This window comes from Acinonyx jubatus, chromosome C1, assembly GCF_027475565.1.
Source record: "Acinonyx jubatus isolate Ajub_Pintada_27869175 chromosome C1, VMU_Ajub_asm_v1.0, whole genome shotgun sequence".
Classification (NCBI taxonomy): Eukaryota; Metazoa; Chordata; class Mammalia; order Carnivora; family Felidae; genus Acinonyx; species Acinonyx jubatus.
In genome coordinates this window covers 131,305,381-131,328,099 of record NC_069381.1, presented here as the reverse complement: position 1 = coordinate 131,328,099, position 22,719 = coordinate 131,305,381, and the positions used below count along the sequence as shown (strand labels likewise).

Below are 22,719 nucleotides of genomic sequence, written 5' to 3'. Positions count from 1 at the left end.
TCAGCTCAAGATTGCTTCACATTGCTTAAGATAGAAAAGATATTTGACATCATTAATTCCATTCTTTCAGTTGTGATATTTGCTTTCATTGAAAATCCCAAAGCATGTGTGTATGCTATAAAGGATAGAACTGACCCAATAAATTTCTTTGACATGGTTGGAGATTAATATTTATTCCTACTGCTATATTGCAAACTATTTTGTTCAACCAACAGAGTTTCAAGATATCCAGAAGTAATTTCCAGAAGCTGTTCTACATTTGTTAAGGTCTGCAATGTGGAGGGAAAACTAGGTCTCTTCTCTCTCACACTGCCATATTCTTTCAGGAAAAACTTATCGAAATCATATTATTTATATCTTTTTCATAATATTCAATCATGCCTTCAGTGAGTTAGTGAGTACATTTATAGTTAAGTTCTTCTGAAAAGACATTTTTTTAGCATAATTTAACAGGGGTGCCTGGGTGGCTCCAACTCTTGATTTTGGCTCAGGTCACGATCTCATAGTTCGTGGGTTCAAGCCCTGGATTGGGCTCTGCGCTGACAGCATGGAGCCTGCTTGGGATTCAGTCTCCCTCTAACTCTGCCCCTCCCATGCTCACTATCTCTTTCTCTCAAAACTAAATAAACATTAAAAAAATGACTTTAGAATAATTTAACAAATAAGTAAAATTCAAAGACCTACCCTCAAGTTGCTCCATGTGCTGTGTCAACTATGGCAAAGAGAACAGACACAATGCACTCAGTGGCCTATATAAAATATCTTTCAGATTTCTAGCTTTATGAGGTTCACATTATAAAATTATAAAATTCACATATTCCAATTAATGTGAAAAGAGATTCAAAGTAGTTGAAGTGATCTGCCCAAGTACATAGCTAGCAATGATTGAGCCAAGAATGTAGTCCACTATAAAATATTCTTTCAACACTGAGTTGACTGTCTCAGGAAAGTGAGAAAGAAGCAGGGGTAAAGGTATGATTTTGTTTCCTCATGAATGTTTTGCTCTCTACTTGCTTTAGTTACGCTTCCAGTTCTAATCAGACACTGCCTAAAAGGCCAGTTTATTAGAATCTGTAAACCTGCTGGTCCAGAAAATGATCAAGATGGTCCCCTGGCCTGCACTGTTACCTCTCCAGTGGGGGTAGGTGTGAGAGAATATGCCTGAGTTGCACTGACAGATTCAGACTTAGAAGTACAAATAATGCTGGTAACCTTGCCTTACCTCATTTCTTTCCCCTTCCATCCCAGCTTCCACTCTTGACAATTCATAGATCAACACTTTCTTTGGGGGAAAACTGTTTTAATCACCTGTGTTATTTTATAGATGAGGAAAATATTTTTCTTCCTACTGAAGCAACCAATCTTAAAAAAAAAAAAGACATGATCTCTAAATGCCTTTAAAATGTAGATTAGCATTAAATTTACAAAATTAACACACTCCAAAAATGTACTAACTTATGTAAAAATTCATAAGAGTCTTTTTTGAAAATTGTAGCATGATTTGAAGGAAGCTTTAAGGCCCTACATGTCCAAAAATTTTAACCTTAAGCCTCCCATAATGCCTCAATAATGGCAAGAAGAATCATTGTAATCATGTTAACTGGAGCCACACAGACAACAGCCATCTGCTTGTAGAATCATTTGCTAGTTGTCTCATAATACAGGAAGCTATTTGACCTTTCTGTGCCTCAGTTTCTCTCCTGTAAAATCATAATTCCAGCACCTGCTTCTGTTGTACAGGTGCACAGTGGCCCTTCCTACTGCATGATGAAATTTCTTGAGAGTATCTTAAGAGCAGAGGAGAAAAACAGAATATCTCTAACCTACCAAGGATTTCCTCCAAGGTCTGTAGGGCCACAGAGCTGAGCTGGCTGTGAGAGCCCTCTGGTGGAAGGAATCCATGCACATTAAATATTTCTAGACTGGTTAGACTAAAAGTGGGTAAAGTACACCTAGTATTTGCAAAAAAGGGTCTTCCTGGCCTAGGATTCTTGAGATGCCCCAAGCTCTCCTAGGGAATTGGAAAATTACTGGTATTGTATCAGTTTGAGATCTTGTTCTCCTTCCATGACACGGTTCAGTCTAACCGACGCAGTTCACTATCAGGCCACTGGAAGTAGACAAGGAAAGAGAGGCCTACCATCATGGGAGACTAAAGATACTTCCTTAACCTCACAGGAATTTCATGAAGATTAAATAATAATAATACATAAAAAAGGCTTGGAATAGAACTAAAGCACACAAGTACTCAATGTGGATTATTTATTTTATTATCTATTATGTATAAAGCACTTTGCAAAGAAACATCTTGTTTATTTTGTTTGTTTCCCTTAATTCTCTCAATGCTATGAGGTAAGTGTTATTATTACTCCCCCTTTAGGATATAAAATAACAATGATAATTGAATTTCAGAGAGGTTTGTTCACATGCCCAAGGTCATACAATTCAGTGTCAAACCATGATGTGAGACTTCAAGGCAGTTTCATTACCCAAAATATAGAATGCTCTAGATCTCTCACACATTCATTAGAGAGACGGTTAGAAATACAGACTGTAGAGTAGTCTCATATTGCTGTTTATTCAGTAGAACTGGGTAGGGTCTGCATGTTGGTAATTTAAAAAAGAAAAAAAAAACTTATGACATTGACATGATGATAATTTGGAAATTATTGAGAAGCACTGTCTGTAGGTAAGAGAGGGGTGATCATTAAATTATTATTTTAAACAAATGATCTTATGGCAAATAGACATCATAGGAAAACAGACCAGAACCCTGGGACATCTGTAACAATTTATCTATAGGAGATAAAAACAAGGGAACAACACATGATCAGATTTTACACTGATTAATGACTTACTGGGTCAGAGTTTGAGACTTTTCTCATAGTCTCATAGGAATGGTATTAGAATAGAGACAAAGTTTAAAAATTGGGAGTGCTTCTGGGACATGTAGCATCAGGTAAGTACCACCATACAGGTAGCGAGTGTTATGAGTAAAGGCCAGATGGAGAAAGCACCTCAAGTGCTCATACATTATTAGTCCTCACACTTCCTTAATGTGACAGGCATAGATTTTAATTTAATTTCACTGGACTGCCATACAAGCTAATACAGCTAATAAATTTTATAATCAATTGTTGACACCTGCCCTCCTGACTTGAAAGAAATGTAGAATTATTGCTGTTTTGGCCACAGATGCAGTAGAGTATAAAAACAAAAAAAGCAGAGAAGGAGAATGTAAGAGAGGAGATGAAGACAAGCTTCAGTTTGAAATGTTGCCTAGGACTACCCTTTCCACACAGCTGATCAGTAATTAAGAATCAGGAGAGGACAAATACAAAAGTAGGTATGCTTCGCCTCTATTTTTTTTTTACCATCCATTTTTTTTTTATTCCAACACATTGTAGTAACTGTCCTCTAACAGAAAAGCAATTTTCATAAAGGAGGACATTGTGACAGCTTCCAAAAAGAATGGTGATATTTTTGCCCTTTGGGGAAATTGTTTACATTTTTCTTGCAAAATTGTTTTTACAACTTGATCCTGTATTTACTCTATGTGAGATTTTACAAATAATAATCATCTCTGATGTTTTAGTACCTTCTTCACTATATAAATCATATGAATTTTAATTTATCTCTGTGATTTGAGATCTGATGGGCCTCTGTAAACAACTTCTAAAACTTTCCCAATTTTGTGAATATATCTGAGGTAGATATTCAACAAAAACCACTATCATGGGGATACTGATATATGGTAGAGGGAAAGGCCCAACTTACATCCCACCACAGACTGGTTTATCTTAGAGAACAAGGGATTACTACTTTCAACTTATTTTCTTTCAGTAAGACAGTGTTGCCATGGTTTCTTGTATCGCTAGTTATGCATCTGCATAAAAAGAAAAAAATCACAGAACGAATATCCAAGGACACACGACACTATGATAAAACAATGGGCACTTATGAAATATAAAATACTCTTGAGTATACCACATTTTTCTTCCATTACCCCCTCTCTCCACCAAAACCCCCAAAATAACCCAAAGTTTGGACATTCTACAGCACTGTTATGGAGTTTGATTCCAATTTGATTAATCTGAAATTAAGAAGTTGTATTAGCTAATACAAGATATACTTCATATTTTCTGTTACATGAGAAAAATAAAAAAAAATAATTAAGCTCGTTAGAGGAATTTTTTCTAAAGGAAACTAATTGAGAAATAACATGTAATGGACCCAACACTGACTGACTCCAAATTTTGATAAGGGCCATTCTTGAAATAAATAAAATGTGCTTTGATTTTTAGACAGTAAAACATACCCATCATTTAGTCATATTAAAGAAGGAACAAGTTTACAATGTTTATTCTTTAGGTTTAGAGTAAAGGAATTCCCTTCTTTGCCTCTGTTACTCTGCAGAAGTGAGAAAGCTTCACAGAGATGGAGACAAATATTTATTGAGTAAATCAGAGATAAAGGCAATGCAATCTGATACAAATCTTTATTGAAACAATTAGTGAGCGGTCAGCTGGCTATGGAATTAAAATAATTATACCTCAAAAAGATGAGTGGAGAGGCTAAAGATTTTTTATTGCATCTTTAATTTTTCTGTTGAGAATAGGATACTTAAGTAAACTAATTTTCTATTAGCATTATTAATTCTTTTAAATAAGGTATGCCCTTCTAAATAAAAATTGAAGCCCTAGTTCTGTATTTAAGACATTCTTAAAGTGCATTTTCTTAATTCTCTTACCTGAAAAATCATCACATTTGAAATTTCAGTGACCTCTCAGGAATTAAAGAAACAAACAGAAATGTTCCTTTGCTAAAACCTAGGAAGAGACTGTTAATACTGTGGGGAAAGCATGATAGGCTGGGGAGACCTACAGAACATTTGAACTGGAATGTGATTTTGCTTTAGTGCTTTTAAAAGAGAAATAAAAGCAATTCAGATGATCTTGCTTGGAAGTTGTTTTATTGTCAGTTCTAACTGACTTGTATAATGTTCTTATATAATGTGCAATAATGCATAATTAGTTGACTTAACTCTAGAAATATATTCCTCAAGGTGAGGACACACTCAAGTAAGAACGTTACATTCTTCTTGGAATCACTAGATTTAGTTTTTTATTTCTTTGTTGATAGTTGAGAAGTATTCTTCCAAGGATTACAAACATTTATATAATCTGTGGTAACATCAGCTATAGTAGAACAGTGGACTGCACTAAGAGTTGTTAAAAAACAAAACAAAACAAAACAAAATAAAACAAAACAGGTCCAAAATGGGGTCACTTACACAGAGTTTCCAAACTGGTGCTTAATATATAATCTAACTGCAGTTTCATACAGTTTCAATTTCTCTCAGAAATGTAGTCTCAACTGGTCAGTCAGAAATTTTTTAATCAGTGCTAATGAGTCTGTCACCTGGGCCCTCTCCATCCACCAAAGAAAGATGTGGTCATCTGTATGATAAGGCCACTTGTTTTTACCTCCTAGAAAGGGGCCTTGCCTGGAACAACCCCCCACCCCCTTTTTTTGCTAGTAACTTTCTTGTGTTCCTTCTATAAAAATCTTCCATTTTGTATAACTCTTTGGACTGCCTCTCTACTTGCTAGATGGGGCACTGCCCAATTCATGAATCATTTAATAAAGCCAATTATATCTTCAGATTTACTTGACTGAATTTTGTTATGTAACAGAAGCATGAAACCTGATTTTATTTCCAGTTTGGACACTAACTAGCTGTGTGACCCTAAGCAAGTCATTTTCTCTCTCAGTTTTAGTTTTTTTCATCTGTTAAATGAAAAATATAGACTAGATGGTCTCACAGGATTCAAAAATGTTAGAGATGAAATGGACCACAGTTACAAATAGAAAGATTTATATTACAGATGAAAAGACAGCGTTCCAAAGGGATAAAGTGTCTTGTCTGATGTTCAACTGAATTAGTGGAAAAGAGAAAAATAAAACTCAAGTATTATTTCAATCTAATGCTTACTTCTACACATTGAAACTTTATATACTTGTCTATTAGCTGAAGAGCTATAAATTAAACATTTTTCTAATGGGTAGATTAAATACATCTATTTATTATATATTTATTTTATATTTATGAACATGTAGGTATATCATTGTATATTTATTATTTTAATATAAAATGTATATAATTATTATATATTAATATTTATACATGCATACAAATTAAACTATCAATGCAATGCAAAGAAATTAGTATTTGTTCATGATTATTTGACAATAAATTTTTAATCAAATTTTTAATCACTGAATTTAGTTTAGATAATCCTTAAAGATAAACTACTTTAGGAAGTTCTTTCTAATATACAAATTCATCATGTGAAGTTTCCAACAGAAGATTCCAATAGGAACCTATTCCAATAGGAATACGATTAAATCTTTGCAATATATCAGAGGGATGTTTTGTAGGATGACAAGATGGCTAACTTCCAAGGTCCTCATGGGACCTTACTAACTTGGGTGAATTTATCCCCACTTTGGAACGCTGATTTGCCAAATCCTTGTCCTTCTCATGTTACTAAGAAATACTCAAGACCTAATCAAATGAACTAAGTTCAGAGGATATACAAATTGGAAAGTTAATTTATTAATTTACAATTGAAATATAATTTCCAAGGCTACTAAGGCATTCTATCTTTTGGATAGTCCATTCTCTTTGTAGGTAAAACACTAAAGTTATTAATTTATAGTCAGAAACTTGATTCTATAATTTGAAATCAATCAGGAGCAAAAAATTACTTATTATGAATACTTAGTGGTGTCAAGTGAGGCAGCCAGCCATTTCCTTAGTGACTATGTCCTCTGCTCAGAGAATTTGCTACTTGTTCAGGTATTGATTTAATCTCTGATTGTCTTTCCAAATGTCATATATATTGTAGATTAAGGTGAAGAAATTTCCTTTGGTAAATATTTGCAGCAGCACGAATAATATACAACATATTTAGCAATAGTATGGGAACTAGAATGGATAGTTCCCAAAGATAGTACTTCAGCCTCCAGTTCCACCAGCCATCATTTCTACAGTTAGTTGCTGAATTGTGGTGCAGTCTGGCTTCACTTAAGGGAGGGAGGTCAGGGTAGCAGCTATGTAATAACCAGTATGTTAGTGGTGCCTGGGTGGCTCAGTTGGTTAAGCATCTGACTTTAGCTCAGGTCTCATGTCTGTGAGGTCAAGCCCCATGTCTGGCTCTGTGCTGATAGCTCAGAGCCTGGAGCCTGCTTCGGACTCTGTGTTTCCCTCTCTCTCTGCCCCTCCCCAGCTTGCAGTGTCTTTCTCTCTCTCTCTCTCAAAAATAAATAAAAAAAAAATTAAAAAACAGTATGTTAGAATTTCAGTATTTTTAGCAACTGGTTCAGCTGTCCTGGTGCATACTGATTAAATATTTCCCCTGATTGTTGGAAATCTTTTTAAACATAGTAACATATTCTTTTTTTCTGCCATGCTCATTTCAATAAATTACAACTAAAACTTCTTTTAATGTTTAAGGTGGATGTTTAGAACATGAGTTATTGCAGCAAGTTATAATAGTGATGCCTTCCAGGTTTCCAAACTGTACCAAATGATGCCAGACTGCTATGATTTTTAGAATTCTTATATCTGCTTTGGAAATCTTTTTATTCTGTCTCTTCCTATCAGGGTTGTCACTTCTCATTTTTATCCTCACACTTTCCTCTAGCAACAACCCTCAAATTTCTCAGAAACTGAATCTAATTTAAGTCTACTCTGAGCAGGAAAATCTGGCTAATTTCCCAGATGCATGTATAAAATAATTATGAATAAATTCCAAATCATGGCTCAAGGAACTATTTTATGAGTAAAGGAACATATATTTTAATTTCAGACCTTGTGACACATATGTTGTCTATTCTGAACAGCTTCTGGGTACTTGAAGCCCTTTCATATATTAAACATTTTCTAGTTTAATTCATAGTTACCACTAGATAAATGATCAATTACATTTCACATTACTGCAGAGGTTGAAAATCAGTAGCCAACAAACCAAACCTAGCCAGCAGTTATGTTTTGATTGGCCAAGAAATTATTACTGTGGCAATGATTTTTTTTTTTAAGTTTTGGTAGTCAACAGTTAAAATCAGAATATTTGAAATATAAAGCTTAATATCTGGGTTCTCTTTAACAACAGGAAGTACGACAATACCAGGCACATATAATAATAATGTGAAAATGATAGGTGGGAACTAAACAGCAGCTTCTTCCTTTAGATAGTGTTATGGGTTTCATTGTGTCCACTCCAAATTTGCTGAAGTCTTAACCCTCAGTACCTCAGAATGTGACCTTATTTGGAAAATAAGGCTGTTGCAGATGTAATTAGTTAAGATGTTATACTTGAGTAGGGCAGACCCCTAACCAAATATGACTAGTGCCCTTATAAAAAGAATACTATGTGAAGAGATGGAGAAACACAGGGAGAAGAAGACCATATGAAGACGGAGACAGAGATTGGAATTAAACAGCTTGAAGCCAAGGAACTCATGGAGCTACCAGAAGCTGGAAAAGGCAAGTAAGAATCATTCCCCTAGAGGCTTTGTAAGGTGCATGGACCTACCAACACATTGATTTTGGATTTTTATCCTGTAGAGCTATGAGAGGATGTATTTCTGATGTCTTAAGCCACACAGTCTGTGGTACTTTATAATGGCTGCCCCAGGAAACTAATATAGATAGAATTTTCAGACAGCTATTTCTGACAATATGGTTGACTAGACAATTAAAATTTCTCCACAAAAAATCAATTAAATGTTGAATAATGCATCTACAAAATCTTATCTACATATAGATAAAAGATAAAACCTTGGATATGCAAGATACAAAAAAGAAAAAATGACCGCTACCAAAAGGTGACCCTTGGACATCAAAGAGTGGAGTAGGATCTGTCTTTCCAGTGGCAAAGATTACAGAGACGGAGACAGGATACTTGTCTGTTTCTCCCAAAAATTTCAAGGAAAAAGAAAAAGTGACCTGAGAATTGCAAACCACACTTAATAACTTCCCTGAGTCTAGGCCTGGAATTAAACTGAAGTAATTACCTAAGAAAGCTAAGAAATTAGCACAACAAGTGATCACAGGTGGATGACACTTTTGAATCAATAGCAAAACCCCTCTGAAGAGATCCTCAACTCAGGTCTTGAAAGATTCCTTTAGAGAAAATGCTTTAGCCCCAGTAAATACAGCTTTTCAAATTTAATTATAATTGAAAAATCAATCACAAGACCACCAAAAATCCCACAAAACATAGTTACAATCTACCAAATATAATTCAGCTTAAAACACACATAGCAATGTTAGTTAGACTTTCAAAAATTTCATATAATTGTCAGACTAGATTTTAAATTATGTTTAAAGGATTAAACAAGAAATAAAAGAGATATTCATTCAACAAAACATATTTATTTCACTTAACTAACATTTACTGAAGACCAATTATGTCAGGTGTTTTTCTAGTTAACGGGAATATGAAATTTAACCACCATCACCATAACTAGCCCTATCACTATCTTTGTGGAATTTATATTCTAATTGTGAGAGACTGAAAAAGCAAAATAAGTAATATGTTTCATAGTGAAATGTGCTATGAATTAAAAGAAAATAAGGAAGATAGATCAAGAGCCCAAATAAGGGTGTGATTTCAACTTTACCTTAAAGATCAGGAAAGGCTTCACTGAGAAAAGTATATTTGAATGTGAAAGGAATAAGGGAGCAAGTCAGACGGATATCTGGAGGAAGACACAGGGAGTCAAAAATGCAAAGGCCCTGAAATGGTAACTGTAAAAGCAATGAGGAAGACCCATAAAGCCGAGTAAAACTGAGTCAGAGAAACACCACAGTGGCAGTAATAGAAGATGAGGTTCAAGAGAAATAGCAGGCCAGAAAAGTAAGAATTACAGTATTACAAAGAACCAGAAAAGTATAAAGAGAAACAAATTAGAATTTCTGACAAGAAAACATAATTGTTAAAATATGAAAATCAAACTGATAATTAAACTGCTGATAAGACAAAGCTAAAGGGAGAATTAAGAAAATGAAAGGAAGCAGTGAAGAAATAAACCAAAAAGCCTCACTCAGAAAGAGATGAAAATATAAAATCTAAGGTAAAAAGATTTAAAAAAAAAACCAAACATAAGATGAAATGAAGAAGTATCACATATATCTAATCAGCATTCCAGAAGTAGAGAATAAGATTAGAGACAGGCCATATTTGAAATTATAATAAATTAGAATTTTTCAGAAATTTTGAATAACAGACTCTTCAGACTCAGTAAGTACAATGAATCCTAAGCAGAATAATCGGAATTAAATGCATATGCATGCATAAATTGCAAGTTCTACTTGCCATTAGTCCTCTGTCTCATTTGCTTCACTAATTTAGTTTACCAGCAAGTTTCCTTAAAGGATTTGAATTTGTGGACTAAGGTACACATTTACAGTCATGATTAAAATGTATTAATTCTTCTCACTAAAAGATATGTTTATCATGAAGCATTTGAAAACAAATGTTGACATTTCTTTTTCATTATCTCCAATTGTTCCCTCTAACCTTTTTGACTTTGAGAAGAGAAGGGAGATGGAAATGGGTGGAGGAGGAAAGCCTAGACTGCCTCTTGATACTTGGAAATAAATGGCTGCTCTTGTAGATGAGTTTCTAAACTTCAGTATCTTCACGTAGATGAATATAGTTGACTACAGAAATTCACGACTGATTTTGATTGTGTGATCTTGGAAAGGCTTATCTGAAGGCTTTATTTACTCAAGTAGGTTTTATTTACTCAAGTGTGTGTGACTATGATATAAATACCAGAAGCTAAAACACTCAGTTTCAAATTTCAGCATCTGCCTAAAGTGGGATTACTCTCCTGTGATATTCAAGCCACCTGCCTTTTCTTCTCTGTACATTAGTTAATCCTACTTATTACCAGAGATTATTTTTTCGATTTGGATATTTTTCTAACATATTTATCATTTTTACTAAACCACTGTTTTTCTTAATCTTAGGTGATTTAGGTAGATGAATTTTTACATCTTGACTTCTAATATACAAGACTTCCAACTTACAAAGTTAGAAATTACACACATAGTAATCTATTCTAAGAAATAATATTTTTAAAGCACACTTTTTCTGGAGGTGGAGACAATACAAAATACTGTGACTGGCAAAATAGGAGGCCTCTGGTAAGCGAGAATTTTCACAATTTTCTCACCTGATGCATTAATTTTTTTCTTTTTTTCTCTTCTTTTAATGTTTATTTATTTTTGAGATAGAGAGAGAGAGAGAGAGAGAGAGAGAGAGAGAGAGAGAGAGAGAATGAGCAGGGGAGGAGCAGAGAGAGAGGGAGACAGAATTTGAAGCAGGTTCCATCCAGGCTCTTAGCTGTCAGCACAGAGCCTGATGCAGGGCTCAAACTCAAAAACTGGGAGATCATGACCTGAGCCAAAGTCAGACACTTAACTGACTGAGCTACCCTGGCATCACACCCCGATGCATTAATTTAACTTAAGAAATTAAAGCACAGATTCTGTTGGTAGAGAAAATAAAGTCAATAAATAATTAGGTTTTTTTAAAGCTAAAAGCCGTTTTTAATTTTTAAAACAAATGATAAATGTTCAAGGTTAATATTGCTCTAAAATGAATTCTTTAGCTGAATTTTCCCTTTCATTGATCTGATTCTGGCCATAGCACTTACACTGTAGACTTTAATGTGCTGTGTCACTTAGACTTCAAACAGAGAAAGAGAATTAGTAGGAACTATATACTAAGAGAGATATATTACAAGATTGTGGGAACTGGCAAGGCAAGTCTGAAATCTGCAGGGCAGGCCACCAGGAAGGACAGGCTGGGAATCTGGAGTACAGGATGAGATTGCTGTGCACAGACAGAATTTCTTCTTCAGGGAAGCCTTGCTCTCCTCTCTAAAGAGTTGGGGAGCAGGTGGCCAAGAACTTATACCAGAAAAGTATGGAGATAGTGGTAGTGCAAAACTACATATGAACTGAGGCTCCACCAGACAGTGGTGGTGCAAAACTACATATGAACTACCCTGACCTATGCTACATTGTCTAATCAGACTTCATTTACAAAACCCAAATTCAAAGATGAATTTTTTAAGACTATCAAGACAATGACCATAAAATATCAAACACAAGCACAACGTCCCCTTCTGAGTACAGAACCCAGTGCAGACTGCACTGGCTACAGACCCATGCAGCTGGCCCTGGGCTTGAGTCTGTGATAACACAAGAGACTCAGAGGGCCAGGACTCTTAAGGAAGAATGGGAAACATTTACTTACATAGGGAAACAGCCTCTAACCAAAACCTGTACCACCATGGTGGATTAGCTCTGTAGGAATGAAGGGCCACTAATGACCCATTATGACAACTCCTTCAGGCTGAAGACAAGTAAAGGTAGGGGATGAATATGAGATTTGGTTTTCCTTTTCCTCCTTTATCTATTCATGTTTATTCATTCCACCAACAAATATGTATTTGTTAAAATTCTACAATGTACTGATCTCCCTGCTAGTTTATGGGGATACAACTACAAAAAATATATGGTTTCTTCCTTGGAGGAGAATTTTATTCTTAAACATAATAATATTATATTCCCTAGAGTCCTTGGCAAATTTACCTATAGAACCAAATGCTTATTTAACATAAAGTATTAAATTTGATTGACCAAATGTGAGGATGTGAAAGCAGAAATATAGGTAGTATGTAAATAAACCTTAACCTTAAAATAAACCCTATCAGGACACCTGGTGGCTCAGTCGGTTAAGTGTAAAACTTGGCATGATCTTGCAGTTTACAGGTTCAAGCCCCACATTGTACTGACAGCTCAGACACTGGAGCCTGTTTCAGATTCTGTGTCTCCCTCTCTCTCTCTCTCTCTCTGACCCTCCCCACCTCTCAAAAATAAATAAACATTAAAAAATTTAAAAAAAACACCTATCTTTCTGAATTTATTTCAACACTTCTGAAATGGACTGATTCAAGGAATCCACTTTTTTTTCCAACACAGAAACATTAAATTCATATTGGTGTGATTACCTCATGAAGAGTCTAACTAATGAAGAGATTACATTTGAGATTTTTAAGCCTTTCTACATATTTATCATGGAAATATTCAAGATGTGGCTAAAAAATGATTTCTTTTTAAAAGGTCACTTAAAATAACAATAAACAGCATTCTCAATATTAAAAAAAAAAGCCATATGCTTGGTCTTACTTATAGTATGAGGAATATACTCAATTACAAGTAATAGAAAACCCTAATTAGTACCTTAAATAAGTTAGGCTTTCTCTTTCTCACATAAGAACTCCAGATATAGAAGTGTAATTCGTTCAGTGGCAGAATATTTTTGATTAGTTTTCTCTAAGATTCTCGTGGCTCTTCCCTTGTGTATCACATCATTCTGATGCAGTTGCAGATATGACATCATAAAGGTAGTGGGAACTCAGTTGACATGCATTCCTATCCTTATACTAAACAATCCTGAGAATAAATATGCTTTCCTTTATTTGTGCTAGCCAATTCTAAGATGAAGCATATATTCACATTTCTGTGCTAAATAATACTGAGGTTAGGCAAAACTAAGTTAACTATTTGTTTCAGGAAATACTTGTTCCTTGATAAGATAACCTTTGGAGACTGAATCTTGCTTATCAATGCTTACTTCAAGACTCTCACCTCACAATGTTCATCAATCCAAAACTATCATGTCATATGCCTTGCCATTTCAGATCCTAAAACACTAAAAATATCTTCTTCTAACCTCCCTTTTCAAAAACACTGCTGGGAATCTCTGAAAGAAGTATTCTCTCTCACTGTAGGATAATCAACAGGTTTTTCTGGAAATCATTTTGCTGACTGGACACACCAGAATTTGAAGGGCATCAATCATATATGTTCCATTTATTGGGAAATCAAGAGTTTCCCAAAATAATTACAATAGACTTTTGTTTTTATCTCACTGGTCAGAACCGCCTCTAATTAAAATAAAAGTTGGGGGAGTATGGGAACTCCATCAAGATGCATCACTTGCAGATTTCCACATGGTAACTATAAAGGAAACAGTGCTTCTTTTAGCAAGAGAGAAAGTGAGGAACAAATGAATACCTGATAGGCAATTAAACCATGGATGTCTTTTCCAGCATAATCAGAAAAAGCTTCATTCAAAAGAACATAAGATAAATTTTCAGAAAAAAAAAAAAGTCCTAAATTGAGGACCTTAAATGGAAAAAGTACTGAAATATAAAATTGGATATTCTTGTAAATGTAAGCAAAGATCTCATCCATCCCTAGCTCAAATATAAATAGCCTAATTAGAAAAGAGAAGATCAAAGAGAACTAATTTGTAAATGTTCTGCATAAAAATAATAACTTTTCTGTGAAGGATAAATGCCTAGCAAACTAAGAGACAGAAAACATTTGTTTCTCCTTCAGAGTGTAGCCTGCAGTATTTTTGAGAATTAGTGTTTTTCTTTAGGAGAGTGTTTATGTGAATGTGTGCAAACACACATTTTGGTTGAAGAGTTCTACAATAAAGTTCTACAATAAAAGTTCTACAATAAAGTTCTACAATAAAGTTCTACAATAAAGCAAATGTCACCTGATTACCCCACAATTCAAGATGATAGAGAGATTTGAATAGAACCTATCTGGGTAACTAGGGGTACCAACAGAAATTACTGAATATCATGTTGAAGCTCTCCTCTCCTTTTTTCCATAGCTCTCTCCTCAACAAATTGTTCTGTCTTCCCCACCTCACATGCAAATACATATTGGGGCATTATTCCAGACTAAAATTCAAATGTATTGTGTCGATAAATGTTCTCAATTGTTCAAAGATGGGTGGCAAATCTCATGGGGGAGATTGGGAGAGAGAATAAGGAATCCAACAAGGTAGCCAGGGAATCAGATAGTTGAATGTCTTAAGTCTTAATGGACATAGAAAGTTAAATTTATGACATAAATTTATTGAAAAGTTGGAGAAATTATATAGAATTATATCACAGGAGGTAGAATGTCTAAAGAAACTCAAATACACTAGTAAAACCTTTGGAAGTGGTATAGCGAACAGATGTGCAGACCAAGAAGAGAAAGGGTAGTCAACCTCATACGTCCCACTGAGGAGGCACAGGCATGATATACATGGTTGTGTTTGGCTGTTGCAGGAGAGTGAGTGGGGACAGACGGCTATGCTGAATGTGATGGAAAACTAAAAATGAGTCAAAGATCAGAATGTCTGCTTTGTGTCAAATGCAGCAAGGTCTGTGCAGATGGATGATGAAAAGAAGGCTAGGTAGAAATGGATGCTTGCTTGGTTTACATTTCATCATGGTCAAGTGTTGCAGAATTCCAAGCTGTTTCTCAATATGCTGTAAATGATTAACCTGATTCTATTCACAAATGGTAAACTGTATTGTCTACGATTACCATCAATGAGGCTTGAAGATCCTACTTCCTCTTTTTCTTTGAAAAATGTACACCATATTAGGCTTCTCCTTTTCCGAGTTCCCCTTCTCATTCACATGCTTTATGTACTATGCACTTGCTTTATGGACTTTCCTAACATTAACTGTTAACCTGTTAAATTAAGAGCAAAACATGTACCTATTTTGAATTCCCTCTAGAAGCCAACACAACATCAAAGAAGGCATTTGTGTTCAATGAATATGTATTGAATTAAATAAATAACAATTCTGAAGAAATACTGAATGTATTTAGACCAAATGTATTTAGAATACCTACAGCACAGCTTAGACTTTTTGCCATAAGAAAAAAGTTAGTGGGGGTGCTGGATACGTCAGTTGGTTAAGCATCTGACTCTGGATTTCGGCTCAGGTCATGATCTCACGGTTCATGAGTTGAAGCCCCACATCAGGCTCTGAGCTGACAGCGTGGAACCTGTTTGGGTCTCTCTCTCTCCTTTACTCTCTGAACTTCCCCTGCTCACTCTCTCTCTCAAAATACATAAATAAATATTAAAAAAAAAAAAAGGTTGGCAGGACAGATGATTTATGGTAAAAATGGATAATATGATGACAACAAATGTGTGTTATCTCTCTAAATCCTCTTTTATAGCCACTGAATCTAAAAAAAAAAAAAAAAAAGACTTATCCATGGGAAAATATGGGAAACCTGTCCATTTTAAAAAATAGTTAAATTTCTTCAAATTCACATATTAAAAATATTCAGTTATTTTAATGGGAGAAACTTTATTAATTTAAAACCATCATTATATCAATATAGGGCTTAACTAGAAACAGGATTAACAATTTTAATAATACATTTATAGGAGAGATACTGTTTAAGAACTATAGTATTATCCTCTCAGATAGTATATATAAAATCCAATTTGTTGTACCCAGTAAGTATATTCCCTCACCCTCATAAGGTGACCTTAGATGTTGTTTTCTCACAGTATTAAGAGTTGGAAAATGTCCTTAAAAATTCATTATAAAGACAGTATTAAGCTTTGGGGGGAAATTCCACCACTGCATTTCTACAAAAAGATGCCATTTAAATAGGGCTTTAAACTTGCCCAGTGTTAAAATATTAATGTACTCATTTGGCTCACTGTTCCTGCTACTGATTCTTTGTCTCATTTCTAAAATGAAGGTCCATTTGCTTTTTTCCCCCCAGCATAATTTTCCCTCCTTGGCAAGTTGCCCACTCAAGTCATTTGGAGCTTTTAAAGACATGATAAAAGTAGGTACAGAGGTGTGAACTATATTTAATTAAACTGTTAAGGGCAAGGAAGTTGCAGGGTGATTAATTGCTATTCACACACCTTTCAACTACTTTTGTCAAGAGACTCTACTGGGAAGAGGCTTGCTACTAACTTGATAATCACCAGGGCTCATTCATGTTTCCAGAGAAAACTTGGGCTACGGTTTACCACCTTTAACTCTGCGTAATCATGACCCTCTCTGACACATCAATTGTTATACTTAAAGTTTTGAAAAGGAGCTATAGGAATTTCTCTCCACTTGCAAATAATAGTAATGATTTGCAAACCATGAATACCATGTACATCATAATATATAAATGGATGCATTCACATGCATTTCTTCTCTTTATATAAAAAGGAGGGCATTGCCAAGGCATTTTACACATTTTTAGTTCCTATACATAAATAATACAAAGGGAGAGAGTAACAAGAAAAATATGCACTGTTTCCTATTGAGAAGATAAAAAATATGTGCTTATAACTAAGTTCATTTTCTGCTATTAAACATTTATCATGCACACATAATCAGTGCAGTTATCTATCAAGAATCCTTATTAAACCAGAAAATGAATACCGTGAAATATCATAATTAAACACTATTTTAATTCACTTGTGAAAAAACAGAATGGAGGCTGGTGGTATTGATGTTACAGTACTAATTGTATCTCCTATTACAATGCTGTAATCAGCTTTCAACAATGTGCATGAATAACCCAGCACTAGATGTGAATTGTTTTTAATAATTTAAAATATGTAAAGAATAAGATTCCACCAGTAGAAGTTGGACAGCATGAGCACCAAATGAAAAAAAGGTAAGATCAATCAATATATAGTTGTTAATAATAATGGTTATTTTTAACTGAGATGAATGTCATAGTTCACCCCCACCCACATACACACTGACATACACACACACACACACACACACACACACACACACACACACATTTGCAATTACTATTTTCTGAAAATCAATCTAATACTCAGAAATCTGGCAGTAATGTGTATATAACTTAGGGAGTAGTATTTATTTTACTTTGTTTTCTTAATAATATCTATGTCAAACAGATCAATTTAACAAGGTTGTTAAATAAGTGAAGTGTTATTAAAGATGTAACCAATAGGTTTGAGAGGAATATTATATGTTAGCTTTTTTTTTTTTTTTTTTTTTGCATAAAGCCCTGGTTTGAGCTAGAATAACTGTTTTTTTTTTCCATTTCTTACTGCGTCTAATTTACTGTCCCTGAAGAGTTTATACGCACAGATGTATCTCAAACAATATGAGATCAAATGCATTTTATATTCTTTGACCCAAGGACAGCAAACTTTTGTGGGTTTAGTTTTTGATGGGTAGATTTTCAACATCCTATTTTTTGCCAAGAAGTCTATAAAGTAACATCATTGAGACTGTCAGCTTCCCTGACAAGATAACTTGAAAGCAAAATTGTGTGAAGTAGAAGAGTTTGAGTTCACCTCAGGCTCAGTAAATTGCACAAATAGCAGTTTAATCTGCAGGGTGTCCAAGCCAATAATAAGGGGAAGCTGAGTCAGATTTGGGCAGAGGGATCTTTTTGTTTTTTGCTTTTTGTGCGTTGATTACTTTTGAACTCTCTTAAGCTGCCACTTAAGATTCCAATTCTCACACCTTTAAACATCCTAGGTTTTCTTGGGCATAATTAGGATTATATTGTCAGATCAAAGTTTTAGGAGATATTTGCTACTAATGTTTTACATAAAATCAAAGTAGGTTTCATTTTTAAAAAAGAGGATTAACATTCAAAAATAATACCAACTTATGCACATTTCTCACCAAAGCCAATTATCCTCCCTGAAAATACTTGATATATTAATGTTATGTGCTGTAACTATAACTACATAGTTGTATATCCAAATTTTACACAGTAAATATAACTGAATACTATGTAGTCAAGGGCAGAGGCTCTACAATCAAATAAAGATGATATAAATTTCATATTCTGCAAGTTAATAAATGTACGGCCTTGGGTCATTTATTTATATTCTGATGTGTAACATCCTCACTTTTAAAATAGAATGATGATACTTCTTTGATAATGTGGTTATGAGGATTTAAAGAATTAGGGCATTTGTAACAGAGAATTTTTTTTTTTAAGAATGCTGCTGACTGTATGTTCTAAGGAAGTAGGAGAACACAATTGAAAATATTTTCGTCTTTGTTTTTTTTGTTGCTGTTGTTGTTGTTTTCAAGAAGGGATGTACCATCATAGGTATTTATGATAATGATCTAGATTATGAACACAGGTAATATTTTAGCTTGGTGTGATGTAATATTTGGAATTTGAAAAACAGGGAAACTTGAGTGAAGGATTCTGGAAATAACAAAAATGAAACAATGGGAGAAGGGTCTGGATAAAAAAAGGACAGAAGATTAAGTTAAAGATTAAATTCCAACAATAGTGTAGGCCAAAGTGAATTATTTTCAGTAATAAACTCCAATAGCAGATGACTGAAGGACATTAAGCCCAATGGATATAAGGTTGAATATTAAGCTATTTTCTGCCCTGTGTTGTTATAATCATTATAATCATGCTGGTTACTTTCAGTCCTTCAGAAAAATCCTTTGTTTACTCAAATGCCTTATAAGAATGCTGCAAGGACTAAAAGATAAGAACAACTGAGTAGGATGAGAGGGTAATCAGAGGCAAAATGGTAAATTGGATTAATAATTCAACAGGAACTGGATTTCAAAAGAGGTACTTAGGAAAGCTAGTAGAATATGAGATTGATGTTCTCACCTATGCTCCCATTCTTTCATTTTGGAATCTTTAGAAATACTGGTAATGTTGCTTATCTTTCCACATCATAGATGATTTGGTAAATTGTTAAGGATATTAAACAAAAGTTGAAAGAGGACCCAGTCATGCCTTAAAAAGCCTGGGTTTTGAACTTAGTCTACTCTTTCTAACTGGTTAAGTTCTTTCCAGCTTAACTTTCAAGTCAGGCAAAAGACTGGGTGGGCAAAGCATCCTGTGACAGGGGCAGAAACTACCCCTCAAGCAGTAACAACTGCCCTGATGCCAGCAAGACCTCACATGCTTGATCCCAAGACAATATTGGACTTGACCTTCTCTGCCCACCTACACATATCCATCGACCTTCGTCCCACATTTTCCTTATGTAAACTTAGAAGTATTTTTACCACTTTGGAGAGAAAGTCTTCAGAAAGCTAGTCTGCTGTCTCCCTGGTGTTGGTGTTGCTTTATTACAGCCTTTCTTCTTGCACCACCACTTGTCTCTCTGCCTTGGGATTTTGTCAGGAGTGAGTGGCCAAACCTGGTCTGTTTGGGACCCCCAGAGACAGGTGCTCTTGCACCCCTGTGCTCTGGTTACAATGTGTGATTCTAGAAACCTAGAAGACTTGGGGTCCTTATGTTACACATATAAAATAGATCTCTCTCTTACAATAGAAGCTTGAGAAATTCTGTAAGTGGAATTTTCATTTGTTTTCCTTCAGTGAACTCCTTCAAAACCTATACAGCATTGAATAATTATTTCTTAACAGAATCCCCATGTTTGCACATAAAAGACCTTAAAAATATTAGTTTTCCTTTTGCTCTGTGATATTGATGGTCTACTGATATATTCTAAAAAGACTTATTCATTTTGAATCTTACTTTTCATTGTTTATAAAATTGGAAACAAGTGAAAGAAAATAGAAAATTTCCAAATATTAAGTTTACAAAATTTTAGAAGGAAAGGATATTGGTAGAGCTATTTATTTATTATTACTTAGTCATAATTGTGTTCCAGCAAACAGGTCCTACTGAGAATAGTGTGGAATCTGTACTGCATTGTGATAAAACACAGAAAAACATCTGAGGCATGAGAAGTCAATACTGGTTCTCAGATTATTTTTTTTTTTTTAAGATTCTCTTTGTATTAGATAAAAATATTGTGAAAATGATTTAAAGAATTCTTGTTTAAAGTGGAGTTGGGAAGCCCCTGTAGGGGGAGCACTCACATGTGTAACTCTTGCAGCCCGTATGAACAGCAGGAAAAGGAAGACAGTTCTTATCTTGACAAAAGAGAACACTTTTTATATAAGAATTTTATCTTCTGTTTTTAGGAAAAACAAGGAAGATCTTTCCCTGCCCCAACAATAACTTACTAACCACTGCTTGCAGCCAATGAGAAGCCTCCACAACCTCAAACTCTTGTTCTTCTCTGATGAACTTTTGTTCAAAACAACACTCCTCAATTTCCTCCTAAAACCTAATAAAAGCGGATTTCCCCTGAGAGGCTAAGAGAAAAATTACCAGGTGTACTCACAACTGCAAAGAAAAGATCTTTCCCCTCCCCCAGCCCTTCCCGAATCCAGCCAGGGCACGCCTGGTTGTAGTCTGACATAAAGGCGGGAACCAATCAAGTTCTACTGAATGGTTTGAAATAAAGGCGGGAACCAATCGAGTTCTGCTGAGTGTTCAAATTTAAATGTCAACCAATAACAGCTCTGTAACCTCAAAAAAATCCCTAACTTGTTTGTGCCTGCCTATAAAAGAAGCTGTAAGATCCTTGCTCGGGGCCTCTTAGCGTCACCGGCAATGAGTGCGCAGAGGACCGGGTTCGAACCTGCACTAAACGACCCTTGCCGCTTGGCTTTGACTCTGGACTCTGGTGGTTTGTTTTCAGGGGGTCTTTCGAATCGGGGCATATCACCCCTTTCTCTTCAGACTTGCCTATGGTTTGCCATAATTTGCTCATCCCAAAATGCAATTCCTCTGCTATTCCCAAATAAACTCATTTTGCTAGTAAAATAACTGCTATTTTAAAGGTTGACAATACGAATTAGATTGTACTTTAAATGTTTCCTTTCAGTAAAAGATTGAAAAACTTGACCTTACTTATAAAAAATGAGTAACCTTAAATATTTTTTAATGTTCATTTATTTTTGAGAGAGAGAGAGAGTGTAACCTGGGGGAAGGGCAGAGAGAGCGAGGATGACACAGAATCTGAAGCAGGCTCTAGGCTCCTGAATTTTAATTTGGTTGTTCATATACCTCAAAAATATATAATGTATCTTTACATATTTTTTTCCAAAGGATGGCGAGAAAGTTAAGGACCTAGGGATGTTTCTTTTCAGGAGAAATGAACAGAAACAGGAGCCCTTAGAATTGGTGACCTATTTAGGAACTAAGATACTAGTTAGCAAACCAGCTCTAGTTTCCATTATACTGAATTTGAATTGGGAGATGAGAGAAGTGTACTGGTGCAGGCTTGAAGAATTTTTAAATTCTTATCTGTAAAGAATTTAAAAATAATAATTAACAGGATATGCATGATAATACTAAAAAATGTACCACCCTTTCCTTTGGCACACTATTGATTCTAGGAATATATCTGGTAAGAATTTTAAATAGTCTGGGACCAAGACATGACTTTGAATCCTTCCAGAAGGAAGTAGTCCTAGGTCTTCATAGGTTTGTGCTTCCTCCCTCTCAGAGCATCTGCCCCAGCCAGAAGATCCTTCATTAGAGTTATGGAACTGGAAAGATCCCTGCACTTAGTATTCCCAAAAAAGAAAAGCAAAAGAATGGGACTATTTTTTAAATGGTTCTCTGACTAAATTTTGCCTTTTAAAAATTAGGATTCATGGTGGTAATGATTTTACTAGTATCATATTTCCTTTTACTTCATTATAGGTTAAATATTTGGTTTTGCAGGGTGGGGCAAGGTGACTACTATAGTGAGCACAGTGTTTCCATAGTGAAATGCAATCTGAGTTCCAAACCATGATTTACAAAGGAACCTTTGGAACATGACATTTTTATACATTGGAGACTGTTTGTAACAAGAGAAACTTAAATAACTTTTGTAGACTACATATCTGGTTCTTTTGAGTTTAAATTAACACCAAAAATGATTTGTTTTTATAAAGCCAGGAAATTGAGGTGATCTCTTC

General features: G+C 34.8%; 1 long non-coding RNA gene across 7 annotated transcripts in view; it reads right to left on the bottom strand.

The window, feature by feature from the left end:
- LOC113598243 (uncharacterized) overlaps positions 1-22,719 on the bottom strand; it is a 373,642-nt gene that overhangs the window by 286,933 nt on the left and 63,990 nt on the right. Inside the window, exon 1 of one of the 7 annotated variants that reach the window (XR_008295314.1) lies at positions 13,328-13,421. The exons of the other annotated variants lie outside the window; for them this stretch is intronic. This is a non-coding gene — a long non-coding RNA (uncharacterized LOC113598243). Of the gene's footprint in view, positions 1-13,327; positions 13,422-22,719 lie in introns of those variants that run through there. 7 annotated transcript variants of the gene reach the window in all.